This window comes from Triticum aestivum, chromosome 4D, assembly GCF_018294505.1.
Source record: "Triticum aestivum cultivar Chinese Spring chromosome 4D, IWGSC CS RefSeq v2.1, whole genome shotgun sequence".
Classification (NCBI taxonomy): Eukaryota; Viridiplantae; Streptophyta; class Magnoliopsida; order Poales; family Poaceae; genus Triticum; species Triticum aestivum.
In genome coordinates, this window is record NC_057805.1 from 347,202,130 (window position 1) to 347,218,000 (window position 15,871).

Below are 15,871 nucleotides of genomic sequence, written 5' to 3' on the forward strand. Positions count from 1 at the left end.
CTGCCCAGGCCTCGCGCGCGGGCAAACGTCTGCCAGCCGTGAGCCAGGGCTATGTTGCCCGCGACGGAGACCTCAACCGCGACCTAGGAAGCCCTGCTGCAGCAGCCGTCCGCCTGCAGCCAGAGCCCGCCTGGACCGACGGCCGGCAGCTCGTCAGCGAAGAAGCGTGGGAGCTGAAGCCAGTTGCCGGCCGGGTTCTCCGACCACACGACGCACTCCGGCAGCACCTCCGCTGAGTGGAAGTGCGGCCGGGGAGGCCGCGCGATCACGACGCATCTTCCTTCATCAACAGGGCTGCCACAACCAGGGCGACTCCCACCGCGCGAAGCGGCACCGCCGCGGCCGCGGGGGGGGGGGGGCACGGTGGGGGTTGCGGTGTGCTTGCGAGGACGGCCGCGTCCACGCTTGGGCGCCGGAGAGCCGGGCCCCTCGCAAGGGGCCTTCCCCTTCTCCGCAGCGGAGAACCTTTTCGACGGTGCCATTGGTGTCGCTACTGGCAAAGGGAGAGAAGCGAGTGGAATGGGAAGAGATAGGCGACGGGGGCTCTGCCCCCCTCCTCATTTATAGCAAGGAAAGGCCAACCGGCGACCCCCACGATCACAGGTAATGATGATGTTTCTTTGCATGCAGCAGGGGCTCGTCAAATCAGGCAGTTGCCGAGGCGGCGTGGGGAAGCGGAGATGCCCACGTCCAATCAACTGCCACGCGTCGACCAGGGCCGCAGGATATTGGGGCCCGCGGCGCTCCGCACTTGCCCTTTGGCTTCGCCTCGAAGCCAAGCCCGAGTGCGCCTTGGGCTCGGGGGCTACTGTCGGCATTCTGGGAACGGGGGTCCCCAGACTTGCCTGCCTGCGGCCCATGGCGTGGCTCCACTAGTGGGCCCGTATGGCCCATCTTCACCAGCAAGCACTCAAGACTCTTGTGAGGGGCCAAGCCTCGCGAGGCGGACGACACAAGACCTCCTGAAGAGGGGCCTCGCCAGGCTGGCTCGCGAGGGGCGGAGAGATCAAGGCAAGGAAAACCTCGCGAGGTTCTCATGACGTGAGCCATGATGACCAAGGCCAGGCGGGCGCCAGCGCGCACAGTGTCCTTGCTTCCTCTTTGGTGCTAAGGAGGCAAGCGCAGGCGAGGAGTTCCGAGGCATCAGGCAAAGGTTTCCATATCGGTGCAATGACACCAAGACCAGCAGGATGGCAAGACGGAGGTCACCGTGGAGCCCAAGACGGCTTCACCACCAGAGCCTTTGGCAGGCGAAGACTACTTTTGTGAGGATATGTTGTACTAGCTGTCCCCTTTCAATTTAGCCGTTGTTGGCTCCCTTCCCACTCAATATTTGGGAAGAGGACCAGGGCCTCTATAAATAGGGTTAGCCACCACAATAGAGGGCATCGGATCCTCACCTACCAGAACTCACTCGAACGATCCTCGCACCCACCAAGCACAAGAACACCTCACCTCAGGAGGCTGTTCTTCCCCTTGTACTGTTCATCCTCAGCCCAAGAGGCAATCCACCACCACCACACTAGAGTAGGGTATTACACCACAACGGTGGCCCAAACCAGTATAAATCTTGTGTCTCGTGTGTTGAGAGTTCGTCATGCTTAGCCTAGAGATCGTGAAGCATGTGAGGGCGTGATCGGTGAGGGGGAGATCTTTCCGCGCATCCCAGTGTTCGAACCTTAAGGGTTTTGCCAGAACCCGAAATCCGACAAGCTCCGACGGCGACCTCCACTAATCCGGAGGCGCCGAATGCTCTGGTGGAAGCACTACGACGTGCTTGCATCATGGAGGAGCACCACACCCTGATGGGTCCGGTGGTCGAGAAGGTTCGGTCCGCCAAGAGCGGGCTGAACAAAGCCTTCACCAGCCTACTAACAGGCTTCGAGGTATGAGACGTAATGCTCTTAGACGGCTTTCCATATAAAGGAAATATACATGTATATAGATAGTAGCCCTTGAGACTCTATCCGGTTTTTGAAAAAAGCCGAACAGAGGATCACATAGTATTCGGAAGAGGTGACGTACTTATCTATTTTATAACAGGCTTCCCTGGTGGCGGCAACCGCCCAGGCCGCTAAAGTTTCCGAACTCAATCAGAAACTTAAGCTGGCTGATGATGAGATCGACCGCGTTAACAAGCGGTTCGATGAGGCGCAAGGTATGTGTGTACTGTAAAAGAGTTTGATCATATATCTTGAAGCAATATGCAAACTCAGAGTGTAACTCATGTACTGCTTTGATTTGGAGTGCAGGTAGCGCGGCCGAGGTTGAGACCCTCAAGAGCGCCCTTGCCCAGGCCAAGGAGGAGGCGAAGGCGAATAAAGCGGACACTGACAAAGCGGCTATGGAATTAAAGACCGAACAGTTCACCCACCGACAGCATGAAGAGAGGGTGGCCGAAGTGGAGCAAGAGGTGAAGGACGCCATCGGCAAGTGCGAGGCCTTGGAGGAGAAGACTACGGCCCAAGTGGCCGAGCTCGCCAAAGCCCTCCAAGAGTCCAAACAGGGGCAGACCGAGTCCCGGAGTGCTCGTGAAGAGATCTAGCAGGCCGAACAGATAGCGGCTGGTAAGCCCTTTCTTTTGCAGACTATATTTGGGGGTCAAAGATATGCCTTGCTCACTCGACCGTGGAGTTCTCCAAACGCCTTTGCAGATCTTCCGAGGAGTGCCACCGACACCACACAGTTCTTCCGAGCCCAGGAGGGGAGCTCGACAGAGAAGCTGTTCTGGTCACAGTTCCTGGCACCGGAGCACCCGGTGCTGTTGAACAACCAGATGAAGCAATTGGCGGAACTGCATCGGATGTCCGGCTTGGCCATGAAGGACATCATAGTCCAGCTTTGGCCAGGCGAACCCATTCCGAGTAGCTACTTCGGCTTGGTGAGGCGAATCATTGATGCGCTGCCCCGAGTTGAAGCTGTGAAGCGCTCGGCGTGCATAGAGGGTGCGCGGATGGCCTTTTCCCATGTCGAGATGCACTGGGTGAAGATGAAGGCCACTGTCGTGGCAACCGAAGGCCCGCCCGAAGGCAAGGACCACCGCAAGCCGGAGCGGTACTTTGAGGATGTCCTAGCGGGTGCCCGAATAGTAGAGGGTGAGGGAGTCCTGGATTAGGGGGTCCTCGGACAGCCGGACTATATGCTTTGGCCGGACTGTTGGACTATGAAGATACAAGATTAAAGACTTCGTCCCGTGTCCGGATGGGACTCTCCTTGGCGTGGAAGGCAAGCTTGGCAATTCGGATATGTAGATCTCCTCCCTTGTAACCGACTCTGTGTAACCCTAGCCCCCTCCGGTGTCTATATAAACCGGAGGGTTTAGTCCGTAGGGCAACAACAATCATAATCATAGGCTAGCTTCTAGGGTTTAGCCTCTACGATCTCGTGGTAGCTCAAATCTTGTAATACTCATATCATAAAGATCAATCAAGCAGGAAGTAGGGTATTACCTCCATCGAGAGGGCCCGAACCTGGGTAAACATTGTGTCCCCCGCCTCCTGTTACCATTAGCCTTAGACGCACAGTTCGGGACCCCCTACCCGAGATCCGCCGATTTTGACACCGACATTGGTGCTTTCATTGAAAGTTCCACTGTGCCGTCATCATAAGGCTTGATGGCTCATCTTGTTGTCAGGGACAACATCACCTCTGGGGAGCCCTGGCTATATGCCAAACTCTCCAACTAGGCGGCTTCGTCATGACCGCCCGTTCGGCCGTTGCACCGATGATGACTTCTCGGGTCATCAAAAACAGCCTCCACGTCGGCTCAGGATTCGCCGAGCAGATGGATCCAATGGAGCTCTCTTCCTTGAACGAGCTCTGGGATCGCATTGCTGCCTTGGGAGTCGCTACAGACTATGATCGGATCAGGCTTAAACCCGACCAAAGGGAGATTAACTCTCCGCCGGTCACCCATCAGATAGCGGTGGTGGAGGAGCAACGCAGCGATTCTTCCTCTATCTTGAGGACAAACTATGTCCGGATTCCCGAGCTCTCCGAGCCGTATACCCGTCTACGGGAGGACATGGCCCAAGCTTTGAACCTAGAATCAGACAGCGGGCCAGACCTATTGGGCAACATCCCGGAGCCCGAACTGCCAAGCTGGGAAACTCCTCCGCCCTTGGGTCTCAGATCGGGTCAGGGTTCGGACCTAAATCTACCCACCCACCCAGATATAAGTGATCTTTCCAACATTAGACAAGAGCCCCAAGAGACAGTACATCACTATTGGGCCAGATTCCTCCTTGTAATGAGCAAGGTCAAGGACTGTCGCGAGGAAGACGCAATTTCATTCTTTTGCAAAAATTGTATGGACAAGGGAATCCTTAACGCCATAAGTCGCCGTGACATAGCACACTTCGCTGACTTGGTGGCCATAGTACAAAAGTATTGTGCGATGGAAAGCGCCTGGAAAACCCAAACAAAATTCTGGGATCCTCCGGCTCTCACTAAACCCCCCGTCCGAACTAAACAGGTGTACTCTTGTAAGTCACCCGATCCAATTACAAAGAAACAAAAGCCCACTATAGGGCGTCGAACCGTATTGGAGGGATGGCTCAATGGGCCATGCAAAATTCACAGTACAGCGGATACCATGCCAACACATAGCCTTAGAGCATGTTGGATACTCCAGCAGGTGGCCAAGAGCGGCGAGGATATCCTCATCAACAATACAACAGAGCACCATCCCGTGGAAAATAACAATATAGTATTGACAGTCTTCGAGACCTTCGCCTCAAATAATAGGCGCAAGGGAGCACTCCGCAGCCTTGCAGAAGTCTGCCACGTGGCAGCAATAAATCCATGGAGCGATACGGCTATAACCTTCAATGCCAGTGACGAACCTAAATTCCGAACAGCCCGAGCACCAGCCGCCTTGGTCCTTAGTCCAATTGTGGACGGTTTCTGGCTTACTAAAGTGCTCATGGACGGTGGCAGCGGATTAAACCTCATCTATGAGGAAACCCTTCGAAAAATGGAAATAGACAAGAGTCGCATTGAGCAAAGCAGCACGACCTTCAAAGGAATCATCCCTAGTCGGGAGGCACGATGTGCAGGAAAAATCACACTAGATGTGGTATTCGGCACGCCGGAGAATTATAGGCCCGAAGAAATCACATTCCAAGTGGCCCCGTTCAGTAGTGGATACCATGCCCTTTTAGGGCGGGAGGCGTTCACGATCTTCCAAGCTATACCCCATGACGGGTACATGAAGCTCAAAATGCCCGCGCCCAATGGAATCATCACTCTAGCTAGTGATCCGAACATAGCACTCCGTGCCGAAAATAAAACCGCCGCACTAGCCCTCGAGGCGTTATCCGAAGCCCTTGCAGCCGAAGAACTAACTGCGCTGCGCTCCACAGTGGACAGGGACGACGTGATACTCAACAAAAGACCCAAGTCCACCTCTTTTAAACCAGCGGACGAAATAGTCAAATTCCAAGTCCACCCAACGGACCCTAAAAAAACAGCATCCATCGGGGCACAGTTAAACCTCACCGTAGACGCCGCGCTCCGGGAGTTCTTGCGCGAGAATTGGGACATCTTCACCTGGCATCCTTCCGACATGCCAGGAATCCCACGCAGGCTGGCCGAGCATAGCCTTAACATTCTAAAGGGGTTCAAGCCGGTCAAGCAGACTCTTCGGCGTTTCTCTGAGCCTAAGCGACAAGCCATGGGAGAAGAGCTAGCCAAGTTACTTGAGGCCGGATTCATTAGAGAAATAAAACATCCGGACTGGCTAGCAAACCTAGTGATGGTACCAAAGAAGGACAAATCCTGGCGCCTATGTGTCGATTTCAAGGACCTTAACAAGGCTTGCCCCAAGGATCCCTTCCCCCTCCCCTGCATCGATCAAATTATTGACGCTACCGCAGGACACGACTCATTATGTTTCCTCGACACATACTCCGGATACAATCAAATTAAGATGGCGGAGTTCGATCAAGCCGCAACATCATTTATCACTCCATACGGCCCCTTCTGTTTTAACACCATGCCTTTTGGGCTCAAAAACGCCGGTGCAACCTATCAACGCATGATTCAGACATGCCTGGAAACACAAATTGGAAAAACAGTAGAGGACGTGGTCATTAAAACCAGACACGTCGAATCCTTAATAGACGACTTGAGGCTCACGTTCGACAATCTCCGAACATATGACATCAAGCTCAATCCGGAAAAATGCATTTTTGGCGTGCCCGCCGGAAAGCTCTTGGGCTTCATCGTCTCCAGCAGAGGAATTGAAGCAAATCCGGCTAAAATCCGAGCTCTATCACAGTTGGCTCTCCCAACAGACCTCAAGCAAATCCAAAAATTAACTGGATGTGTAGCTGCCTTAAGCCGCTTTATCTCCCGATTAGGGGAAAAGGCACTACCCCTTTATCGCCTTCTTTGACGCACCGAACACTTCAAGTGGACGGATGCGGCCACGGCTGGATTGGAAGAAATAAAAGCCGTTTTGGCCACCAACCCAATCTTGGCCGCGCCAAATGTCAGCGAACCAATGTTGTTATATATAGCGGCAACAGACCAAGTTGTAAGCGCAGTGCTCATCGTCGAACGAGAGACGGACGGACATAAGTTCCCACTTCAAAAGCCGGTATACTATGTATCCACTGTCCTCACTCCATGCAAATCACGGTACCCACATTATCAACAGATAGCATACGCGGTCTTCATGGCATCCCGGAAATTATGACACTACTTTCAAGAGTATTCAATTACGGTGGTCTCTGAAGTACCACTCATCGACATAATAAATAACCGCGATGCCACGGGCCGGATTGCTAAATGGACTATTGAGCTCCTCCCGTTCGACATAACATACAAACCACGGCGGGCCATTAAGTCACAAGTACTGGCTGATTTCGTCGCCGAATGGACAGAAGCCGAACTCCCTAAAGAGTACGACGCGTGCTCCAATTGGATCATGCATTTTGACGGCTCTAAGATGCTGGCTGGTCTGGGGGCAGGCGTCGTCCTGACATCCCCCACCGGAGATACAGTCCAATACGTACTCCAAATATTATACACAGACCCCAACAATGCAGCAGAATATGAGGCCCTGTTGCATGGTCTCCAGATGGCAGTCTCCATGGGCATTCAACGCCTAGAGGTGCGTGGGGATTCGAACCTTGCAATATCTCAAATAAATGGAGACTTTGACGCCAAGGACCCAAAAATGGTGGCTTACCACAATGCCATCCTCAAAATGTCAGCTCGGTTCGAGGGGCTTGAATTCCACCATGTGGTCCGGGAAAACAATCAAGCGGTGAATATCCTCGCCCGTATCGGTGCTAAGCGCGACCCTGTCCCACCTAATATCTTCTTGGAAAGGTTGTTTAAGCCATCCGTGGTATGGGAAGGAGAGACCAGCAACAACAGTCCGGACCTGGCCACAACACCAGATACCGAACACTCTGACATAATCGGAGGCTCTGCCACCGAAATAACGCCTTCAGCCCACGTGATCATGGCTATCATCGCCCCGTGGACAGAACCCTTCTTGGCCTACCTAACTAGGCAAGAACTCCCTGAGGACCCAAACGAGGGACGTTGCATTGTGCGGCGGTCCAAAGCCTACAAGGTCCACGAGGGAGAGCTTTATAAGAAAAGCGCTATCGGAGTACTTCAAAGGTGTATCTCCAAAGAGGAAGGACGACAACTTTTGGCAGAAATTCATGCTGGACTCGGCGGCCACCATGCCGCAGCTCGGGCCCTTGTTAGCAAGGCCTTCCGTACAGGTTTTTACTGGCCGACGGCCCGAGCAGACGCACAGGACCTCGTTCAACATTGCATCGGTTGCCAGCTTTTTGCAAACCAAAGCCATATGCCACCTACCGCTCTCCAAACAATCCCCATTACTTGGCCCTTTGCGGTCTGGGGGCTTGATATGGTCGGACCCCTTAAAGGGGGCAGCCATAAGAAAAAATACCTATTGGTCATGGTGGATAAATTCACCAAATGGATAGAAGCCAAACCAGTTAAAACGGCCGAGTCCGGACCAGTGATAGACTTCATATCTGGGGTTGTGCACCGTTACGGCGTCCCCCACAGCATCATCACCGATAATGGCTCCAACTTTACAGCTGATGAGGTAAAAACTTGGTGCGGCAACATGGGCATTAAGCTCGATTATGCCTCCGTCTACCACCCTCAAACAAACGGTCAGGTCGAGCGGGCAAATGGTCTCATTATGAGCGGCATTAAACCCAGATTAGTGTGATCCTTGAAGGAATCAGATACGCACTGGGTCGAGGAGCTCGACTCTGTACTATGGGGGCTGTGGACCACGCCGAATCGCACTACCGGATACACACCATTCTTTATGGTGTACGGCGCAGAGGCGGTACTGCCCTGCGACATAATTCATGACTCACCTCGAGTGCGCATGTATGAAGAGAAAGAAGCCGAGCTTGATCGGCAGGACAGTTTGGACGCCCTGGAGGAGAAGCGTGACGTGGCAAAAGCCTGCTCTGCATTCTATCAGCAACATGCTCGACGGTATCAAAGCAGAGAAGTACGGGCCAAAACTTATAACGTTGGTGAACTCCTTCTACGCCTACCGGAGAAGAAAAAGAACAAACTCAGGCCCAAATGGGAAGGTCCCTTCGTTGTTGTCAAAGTTCTGACCGGTGGAGCGTACCGTCTGCGGGATGCATCGGACAATAGACTCGAGCCAAACCCATGGAACGCAGCTAGACTCCGAAGGTTCTACGCCTAGTGCCGCACTACGTGTTCGTCTCCTTACCTCCGTCAATTTTTTATGTATCCGTTATCCGTCTTTTCTTTCTTTCTTTCTTCCCTTTTTTCACAGCCTTAAAAGGTTAAAACGTGTCTTGACTACACAATCTTGATGCGCTAGACATGCTCATTATACCTGGGGGCTTCTTATACAGAAGCTTAATATAATTACGTTCCGGGCTTTATGCCCCCCGCACATGTGTTAATTTTCCACATGTACCTTTTCTTCGCCATTATATGCATCGATATGACTTAAGTTTTGGCCAAGCTGGGTTGCCTGGCTCTTGTGTTTATGCCCTACGTTCCCGTTAATTCGGCTAGGGCATAAGGGGAGCATCTCTGCGATTGTTACTGCCGGGTCAGCCGGATGTGTACCTCAGACTGGGTGAAGCCGAAAGCTAGCATTCTTAAGGTAATATTCGGTCGGTGAACAAAAGATGACTTTTATTTATTGTAAAACATGCCCCCAGATGTTTATACCATGCGTCTCTTTTCGCTTCGGACATGCACATTAATGCATGCGTACACAGGGAAAGGAACCCTTAACGGAACTATTCTCCCTGGAAGATGTTTCTTACTATCCATGTAATATAACATAGCTAGTTGGGTACTTGTCTGTTCAAGCACTTATGACCCCTACGCCTGGTTTCCACGCGTACCCTGGTTTTTACATAACTGCACGGGTATTCGGATACACTCCGGACTATCGGGTCCAGAGGTCGAAGCGAAAAGGTCCGCCATGGCAAATGATTTACAATCCGGCTAGGGACAATATATGTCACTTGAAGTACACAGTCACTTAGACTGACTAAATTCTTCTTCTATACCATCCAACAAGCTATCTAGCCTACAATCCTATTGGGAATACTTTGCGACTAATTTCACCTGGTCATACACCAAACTGACGGGGATCTCTTTCCCATCAGGCCCCACAGATCCGACCTCGGCTATGTGGTTTGGGTCAGCCTTGGTATATCGCGTCTTACCATGGCCCAGGCTTCCCTTGCACCTTGTCAGCAGGCTGATATCTTCCATAATCGAAAGCGCCGCCGCGCTCCCTTGAGCATCTCTACAAGCTCCCCCATGCCTCCTGGCAGGGAGGCGGATGGCCACAAGGCTTGGGCAATGCCCTTCATCACCTGCCGTACTTGTTCGTGCAGTTGTGAGAGCTCTGGTAGAAGATCACCCGCAGACCCGGGCATCTCCTCCGCGGGACGACCTGTTAGCATGCCTACAGATATAACGCTGTTAGCCGGTTTCTTCGCCGAACTCCATAAAAGTTCGCTCAAGCACTTACTAAAAATGCCGCGTCGAAGCCTCTTGTTCTCCTTTACGGAGTCAGCAAGCTGGGCTCGAACATCTTTCAGTTCAACGCCCAGCCGGGTATTGGCATCTTGGAGATCGTTTTTCTCCCGCCTAACCTGCGTAAGCACGTGCTCGCCAGCCTTTAGCTGTCATTGAGCATGTTGCTCATCCCCTCGTACGACCTCCGGATTCACTTCGGGGTCATCTAGAGAATCTATTGTTAGATTTGCACGCATGCCGAATACTAACTGGTACATGTCATTCATTTCGATAGAAACAAGTGTTACCAGATGGGGCCTTCTCGGACTCCTTCATTGCGGCAACTGCAGCCCGTAGCTGGGCTTTGCACTCCTCCAGCTCTCGAGACAACTGGGTATTCTTCTCCGTAAGAACCTACGAAAACAACGATCCTTAAATCAGTTGTGCCAACTGTTTCAAGTCTCAGGGGCTACTAATATACATAATTATTAGATTTTCTTACCTGTATATCCTTTACATATTGGTCCGTGGCTCTAGAAGACCATTTTGAGCAGCTCGGATGTACGCGTCTCCTGAGTTGAAGGCATCAAACGCCTCTTGAGAGAAACAAGCGTCGCGGAGTACAGCCTGGCGACGCCTGTGATTCATGGCACTCTCCACTTCAGAATTCATGGCGGACAGCCTATCCGCATCCTCTGTAGGAGGAACATCCGGTGTTGGCCCCACGTTAGCGTCTGCCTCTAAGTCCGGCTCTGGAGCCCGGCTAGTGGAGGCGTGGCCGGCAGGCTCTCCGGATATGGTCCGGCGAGCGTTTTTTCTACTAGGAAACATGGACGTTGTTACATTTTAAAAGACGACAACCACGGAGCGGGGTTCTTTCTCATACCTCTGCAACGGCGTCTCAGTCCTGACCGCCTTCCTTTTAAGCCTACCCGGTTTCGGTGCCCCTTGTTGGTGAGTCACTGCGGGTTCGGCATGGCGTCCCAAGGACCTTCCCTGTAAGACACCATATGTGTGCGGTAGGTGAAGTGCAAAAAAGGGGATCCTTCTCGGAAGTTGGGACTCCGGTTTTACTTACATACGATGAAGGGAGTAGTCCAGGATAATCGGCTATGATGGCCACCAAGGCACCGTCGCAGCTTACTTGATAGAACGTTCTGTCGACGAGCTCCACAAATGTGTCCGGATCTTCTTCGAGTCCGGGGTCGAGGGCCCGGTTAGGGTCCTCTGGTTGTGGAGGCGGGTTGTGGACCTCCCTCACAGCTTTTCGCAGTTCCTGCTATGAAATAGCATGGTAAATACTTATGACGAAGAATGCGGGAAGGTTCGGAGTAAAAGGTAGCAGCTCACCCAGCTTGGGGGGTTGTACATGGAGAATCCATCATGTGGCTTAATGCGGATGAACTCCTCTTCCTCTCCTTTATATAAATCGGACACTATTTTCGCTAGAGCAGCGATGGAGTCCGGTCCCTTACGATCGCAGTGGGTGGCATCGTCTTCTCCATTGAAGTGCCACATGGGTTGTCCCCGATACTGAAGTGGCTGCACCCCCCGCATTATACATATTGACATAACCTCGATTATTGTCAATCCTGATTTGGCCAGCGTTTTTATCCGGCCCATCAGGTAAAGGACTTCTCTGTTATCTTCCTCCTGGGGGCTCCGAGGGCGCCAGCTGCGGCGTTTCTTCAAAGGGGCGTTGTCGAACTCAAGAAGGCCCATCCGAATAGGGTCCGGAAGGGGGACGTCCTCCATATAAAACCACTCTGAAGGCCAGTCTTCGAACATCTTCTTCGGAGTACCGGACAGGTATCCAGTCCCGGCGATGCGCCATATCTCGGCTCCGCCCACTTGATATATTGACCCCTCCTGTGTACGGGGTACGAGGCAGAATAGCCTCTTCCATAGATCGAAATGAGCTTCGCAGCCCAAAAACAGCTCGCAAAGGGCGACGTAGCCAGCGATGTGTAAGATGGAGGCGGGAGTAAGGTTATGTAGCTGGAGGCCGTAGAATTCCAGGAGCCCGCGGAGGAATGGATGGATTGGAAATCCAAGTCCCCTCAATAAGTAAGGGACAAGGCATACCCGCTCCCTCATGGATGGGTTGGGAAAGCTCTCTGCTTGCTCCCCGCCATTGAAAGTGGCTAATCCGGCTCGGACGGGGACCATATACGCAGGAGGGAGAAACCCCTGGGTCTGTAACTCTACTAATTGGCTGTGGGGAACGAAACACTTCTTCCAATTGCCTCGCTTAGGGCTACGGGAGCGAGAGGAGGAGCTGCGATGGCCGGCCATGATGGGATGGATTTTTTCGGGCGCTCTCCGATGGATGCTCGCTCTGGGAGGATGGTGTGATCTGGATCTGAGGATCCCCGTCTCTTTAAATAGATGATTTACTCGCATGGCTAGGGTGGCACGTCTAAAAATGCCCCAACTTCTCGCATTTGCTCGACACATGGAGGATAGACATTATTAGGCGCTGAAGCCAAGGAGTGCAACATTCATGGGAAGCCGGACACTAATCTGCAGGTACTCAGAACTTGGAGAAGAACCCGCCTTGCAATGCCGAAGACAATCTGCGTGCCGGACTCATCGTCATTGAAGCCTGGTTCAGGGGCTACTGAGGGAGTCCTGGATTAGGGGGTCCTCGGACAGCCGGACTATATGCTTTGGCCGGACTATTGGACTATCAAGATACAAGATTGAAGACTTCGTCCCGTGTCCGGATGGGACTCTCCTTGGCGTGGAAGGCAAGCTTGGCAATTCGGATATGTAGATCTCCTTGATGACCCACAAGTATAGGGGATCTATCGTAGTCCTTTCGATAAGTAAGAGTGTCAAACCCAACGAGGAGTAGAAGGAAATGATAAGCGGTTTTCAGCAAGGTATTCTCTGCAAGCACTGAAATTATAGGTAACAGATAGTTTTGTGATAGTATAATTTGTAACGAGCAACAAGTAACAAAAGTAAATAAAGTGCAGCAAGGTGGCCCAATCCTTTTTTGTAGCAAAGGACAAGCCTGGACAAATTCTTATATAGAGGACACATGGGAATTATCGTCAAGCTAGTTTTCATCACGTTCATATGATTCGCGTTTGGTACTTTGATAATTTGATATGTGGGTGGACCGTTGCTTGGGTGCTGTACTTACTTGAACAAGCATCCCACTTATGATTAACCCCTATTGCAAGCATCCGCAACTACAAAAGAAGTATTAAGGTAAACCTAACCATAGCATGAAACAAGTGGATCCAAATCAGCCCCTTACGAAGCAACACATAAACTAGGGTTTAAGCTTCTGTCACTCTAGCAACCCATCATCTACTTATTACTTCCCAATGCCTTCCTCTAGGCCCAAATAATGGTGAAGTGTTATGTAGTCGACGTTCACATAACACCACTAGAGGATAGACAACATACATCTCACCAAAATATCGAACGAATACCAAATTCACATGACTACTAATAGCGAGACTTCTCCCATGTCCTCAGGAACAAACGTAACTACTCACAAAGCATATTCATGTTCATAATCAGAGGGGTATTAATATGCATAAAGGATCTGAACATATGATCCTTCCACCAAATAAACCAACTAGCATCAACTACAAGGAGTAATCAACACTACTAGCAACCTACAGGTACCAATCCCGGACTTAGAGACAAGAATTGGACACAAGAGATGAACTAGGGTTTGAGAGGAGATGGTGCTGGTGAAGATGTGGATGGAGATTGCCCTCTCCTGATGAGAGGAGCGTTGGTGATGACGATGGCGATGATTTCCCCCTCTCGGAGGGAAGTGCCCCCGGCAGAACAGCTCTGTCGGAGCCCTAGATTGGTTCCGCCAAGGTTCCGCCTCATGGCGGCGGAGTCTCGTCCCGAAAGCTTGCTTATGATTTTTCTTAGGATGAAAGACTTCATATAGCAGAAGATGGGCACCGGAGGGCCAACAGGGGGCCCATGAAGCAGGGGGCGCGCCCAGGGGGTAGGGCGCGCCCCCACCCTCGTGGCCAGGTGGAGCCCCCCTGACGTATTTCTTCCGCTCAGTATTTTTTATTATTTCCAAAAATAACTTTCGTGGAGTTTCAGGACTTTTGGAGTTGTGCAGAATAGGTCTCTAATATTTGCTCTTTTTCCAGCCCAGAATTCCAGCTGCCGGCATTCTCCCTCCTTATGTAAACCTTGTAAAATAAGAGAGAACATGCATAAGTATTGTGACATAATGTGTAATAACAGCCCATAATGCAATAAATATCGATATAAAAGCATGATGCAAAATGGACGTGTCAACTCCCCCAAGCTTAGACCTCGCTTGTCCTCAAGCGAAAGCCGATAACGATAAATATGTCCACATGTTTAGAGGTAGAGGTGTCGATAAAATAAAATACGGACATGAGGGCATCATGATTATTCTCATAACAGCAACATATGAGGATATTGTCATATGATTTCTTATGCTCAAGTAATAATTATTCACAATGCAAAGTATAAATCAGAAACTTTATTGAGAACTAACAAACTATAATCTCAGTCATTGAGGCAATTGCAATTTATCATAACATCAGAAAGAATCTATGTCAGAGCTTTCTAGCAAGTCCACATACTCAGGGGCTTTCATAATTGCTAACACTCACGCAATACTTGTGGTTACGGAGTTTTAACCGGACACAGAGAAAGATAGGGGCTTATAGTTTCGCCTCCCAACCTTTCACCTCAAGGATAATGTCAACAATAATAGTTCATGCTAACCCACATCCAATTAGATATATCTATCAGGATCTTTCCAACACACTGTGCTTGCCAAAGGATAAAATGTAAAAAGGAAAGGTGAAGATCACCATGACTCTTGCATAAGGTAGAAGATAATAATAAAATATAGGCCCTTCGCAGAGGGAAGCAGAGGTTGCCATGCGCTTTCAGGGTTGGATGCACAAAATGTTTGACCTTGGGAGTTCTTGCTCTTCATTTGGACTCAAGACAAAATGTTTTTTTTCATTTGGGAAAAGAACTTTTGAAAACCTTTTTCTGAATTTGCACTATGGCTTTTTGAAGGTACTTTGCCACTTTCAACTATTCCTTCTTGCCATGGCATAAGTGCAAATCCTCTCTCCTAAACACTCCCTCACCTCTGGATCATGATTTACATCAAATCCAGCAAGTTGAACCTCCCCATGTATTTATTTTCCATTCAAATTCTATTCAAATATTTTCTGCCTTCTATTCTACCTCTTGGAGATTTACAAAGGAACTCCATTTTCTGTTTGGACTTTTACCACCAAACTTCTTTCCCCTCCTAGTCCTTTGAACCCTCAACCTAGAACCATGAAGATCCACTGGTCTCCAGTTCAAAATTTTCAAACTACATCAGCTGCAAGTTTGGACCAGATTTGGCAAATTTGGTGAAATTCATTCAAAACCTTCTCCAAAAATTCCAAATAAATTCATGCAGCCCCTGGGTGCTTTGAGTGGTCATCTCACCAAGTTACAGCTCCAGCAAAGTTTACCTCTTTACCAAAACCTACTGTCGAACACCTGCAATGCATGGTCACTGTCAAGTTTCAGTAACTTCAGAGTTTCAGTTCAGTGCTTGCTGTCGTTTTCTTCAGAAACGGGCATCGATCTCGCCAGTACCGCCGCGTCGCCTTGCTCCTCGTCCTCGCCCACTTGTTCCTGCACCGCACGAGCGCCTGGCACCTTGCGGGCGTCGGCGACGGGCAGCAGGAGGTGCGCCGCCCCGTGACCGACGCCGGCGGCGGCTTTGCGGACGCCAGCGGGAGACACGGCGCCGACGACTCCACCCAGCGCCGCCCAAACCACCGAAGCCCGCCGCGTGGCTGTCCAC